The sequence below is a fragment of the Manacus vitellinus genome, unplaced genomic scaffold (assembly GCF_001715985.3).
Source record: "Manacus vitellinus isolate BGI_N305 unplaced genomic scaffold, ASM171598v3 scaffold_23_pilon, whole genome shotgun sequence".
NCBI lineage: Eukaryota > Metazoa > Chordata > Aves > Passeriformes > Pipridae > Manacus > Manacus vitellinus.
In genome coordinates this window covers 8467159-8470465 of record NW_021939718.1, presented here as the reverse complement: position 1 = coordinate 8470465, position 3307 = coordinate 8467159, and the positions used below count along the sequence as shown (strand labels likewise).

Here is a 3307-nt window from a genome sequence, read left to right as displayed (position 1 = left end):
TGAGGGACCAACCTCGCCAGTGGCGAAGAGGGCAGCGAGAGGGGACGAGGAGAAAGAGGAGGAGGGGGAGAGTGACTGAAAGAAAGAAAGAAAGAAAGAAAGAAAGAAAGAAAGAAAGAAAGAAAGAAAGAAAGAAAGAAAGAAGGAAAGAAAGAAGGAAAGAAAGAAAGAGAGAGAGAGAAAGAAAGAAAGAAAGAAAGAAAGAAAGAAAGAAAGAAAGAAAGAAAGAAGAAGAAAAAGAAAAGAGAAAGGAAGGAAGGAAGAAAGAGGTCACCCGATTGCCTGGGTCGTGCCAGCACGGAGCTTTTCTCTCCTCCGTGTGTCTCCCGTTTCTGATCCAAGTCCACACGCACAGCACCATCCAGACCTCGCACACACACACATATCCACTCGGGTACCCCCCACCCCGAAAGCTCGGCTGGTATCTCACTTATCTCCCCATATTGCCCCCCCACCCCCCTCCGTAATGCAACAACAAAAAATTAATTAACCGCCTTCCTCCTCCTCCCACCACCACCACCACCACCACCACCACCAGCACCTCCTCCTCTTCTCCTCCTCCATGCAAGAGACTTCTCTCTCAAACAAAACACCCCGCTCTCGCTCCCCTCTCTTCTCTTTTTTTTTTTCTTCCTTTCTTTCTTCCTCCTTCCTCCGTTGACGGAATGAATGGATTTCAGAGGAAGGTGGTAGAAAGACAGGGAGAAAAGACTAAACAAAACACACACATACAAACGAGAGATGATCTCTCCAATGCCAAACCAGAGATGGGTTTTAATTGCAAGAACTTACAGGAGCGTCCCGGCACTGCTGCTCTTGCTGCTGCCTCCTCTCCTCTCCTCTTCCTCCCTGCCTAGCTCTTCTTGTTATTGTTGTGGAAGTTGTTTTGTGAGTCTCATGTGCTCCTTGCCAGGTCTCAGCAATGGAGGATCGCCATCTTTCCCTGCTTCCCCCCCCCCTCCCTCTCCCTCTCTCTCTCTCTCTCTCTCTCTCTCCTTCACTGGTTTGCTGCAGCTGCAGATGACCTGAGATATCCGTCTCTCTCTCTCTCTCTCTCACCCTCTGTGTCTCTCTCTGAATAATGAGCAACCAGAGGGAGAGAGAGAAAGAAGACAATCTCCTCTCCTACTACACAAAACGCAAGAGCACCAGGGGGTGCAAGAATCCTTTCTAACAACAACAACAACGTGTAGGGGAAAAGGAGGAAAAAGAGAAAGAAAAGAGAAGAAAAGAGAGGAGGAAAAGGCAAGAAGAAAGAGGAGGGACGTGGAAGAGGAGGGGGGAAAGCAAACAAACGAGAGAAAGATCCAGGAGGCAGACAGATGGAGAAGATGGTAGAAGGAGGTGTTGAAGATGAAGGAGATTAAGAGGAGGAAGGTGGTAACAAAAAGTTAAGGTTTGGGACACTGAATCACTCACAGGCCAGGGAGGAGGAGAAGAAGGGGGAAAGATCTGAAGATCTTCCCCTTCCAAGCTGTTGCCTTCACAAAGCTTCCTGTGCAGGAGTGCTCAGCAGCTCCTGCGATGCTGGGGGAGCCACTCGGATGGAGTGCTCTGCTGGGTCATAGCTCTCTTCCAGCCATGGCAAAAACCGGTTTCTACATGCAGAGCTGCCCCCAAGGTGATCCCTCGGACACATCCATCTAGAGGCTAATCTTCCCTGAGCAGGGTAAAGAACATAAATGGAGCTAGAGGTTGGAAAGTATAAAACTAGATCTACCACGTGGTTGCTTTTTAATCCCCCTTCCAGCTCGCATTTGATGTGGAGAAAGGACACTCAAATTGTCCATTTCTGGCACGTATTTTGAAGTCTACTCCTGGAAATAAAGACAGTTATCTCCAGGTTTTTTATTTCTCACAAACATTTGAGAGAAAAGAGAGTTTGTACTACCGATCACCAGAATCAATTCCTACATTAGTGAAACGTTTGGCTGCAAAATAAAATAATTAAATCTACTTAAAATAACTTTTATGCCTTCCAACACTTAGTTGTCTGCTTCTTTGTGACTGAGTATTTAAAACCGTGGAGACTAACGACCAAGACTCACAAAGAAAGGTATCTGGGTGATGAAGGCAAGCAGACAAAGACAAAGCGGCTGTAGCCTGCATTTTTATTTAGTGTCCTTTCTGTTAAGCATTGGCCTGAGTTACTTCTTTTACTCGACACCCCCCACCTCAATCCCCCTCCCCCCCTCCAATCTTTATACTGCACTAGGTCAGATTCTTTTTAGGGCTATGTCTAGCGCCGAAAGGGGGTATTGGGATGGGGGGGGAGGAATTAGGGGTTACGTGCAGATTCAGTAAATCAATACACGGGAGAGAGGCAAAATCAATTTGAGCACAAGGACATGACTGGTATTGGAACATCAGTGGAGTTTCTCGCGCCCTCAAGCTCTGCAGTTTGCATAGGTGGAAGAGACTAGAACCACGAAGCTCCGGTTCAGGTGAAGGGGGAGATCCTCTCCTGCTCCGAGTAAGTTCTATATGAGTGGTGAACCTGAGGTGATCTCCATAAAATTCGAGTTCAGATTTTACTGGCTCTGGGAGAGGTCAGGCACGTTAGAACTTCGTTGTCTCTCACAGCTCAGCTGAAGACCAAACTCAGAAACACTAGCAAAAAAAAAAAAAAAAAAAAAAAAAAACAAAACCAAAACAACCCAACAAACAAACCAAACCAACAACAAAAAAAAACCCCAAACCACAAAAATCGGGAGCCCAGGTACTAGTCAAATATTAAACCCATGCACCCTCCGATCTTCCCCTCCTCAAGCATGCTGTTAGGACAAAGCACACAGGAAGGATCTCTCCCATTAAATCTTTTCTTTCTTTAAGCCGTGCAAGTTAATGACTGAACAGGAGAAAGATCTTCTCCCTCCTCCTCTCCCCTCTTTCCGCTACTCCACCCCCCCCCCCAAACAAGTGCTGTGGGAAATGGGAGGAAGGATAATATCTGGGCAAAAGGAGCACTGTTGGATTTAGAGAATCCTTCTTAAAGAAAAGGGGAAAAAACACCAAAACTGAGGATTCCTACTAAGACTACTGGTTTCATGCAGACAAACGAAGCGGACACCTCCTAAGAAGCTGATAAAAGAACATTAAGGAAAAGGGAGGGACTGTCTTTACGGCTGCCAGAATGTGCATGTGTTCTGCCTACAATTTTCTATAAATCATCCTCATCGCAGGAATAGAGCGCCTGGGCTTTGCAATCTTTGACGTACCATCAACGCTGAGGCAGATAATTTACCTCTTTGTCTCTCAGCATTACATTTTAAATTAAAACCAAAACAAAACACAGAAGAACAAAGGG

General features: G+C 46.1%; 1 protein-coding gene across 3 annotated transcripts in view; it reads right to left on the bottom strand.

Moving 5' to 3' along the window:
* The window catches only part of ZNF462 (zinc finger protein 462), a 91635-nt gene extending 90688 nt beyond the window's left edge, over positions 1-947 (bottom strand). For 2 of the 3 annotated variants that reach the window (XM_008923690.3, XM_018072876.2), the window contains exon 1: positions 793-947. The gene's annotated coding sequence lies outside the window, so the exon portion shown is untranslated. Of the gene's footprint in view, positions 1-274; positions 410-792 lie in introns of those variants that run through there. The other variant, XM_029959938.1, reaches the window with a different exon arrangement.
* Between the last annotated feature and the right edge of the window lie 2360 nt (positions 948-3307).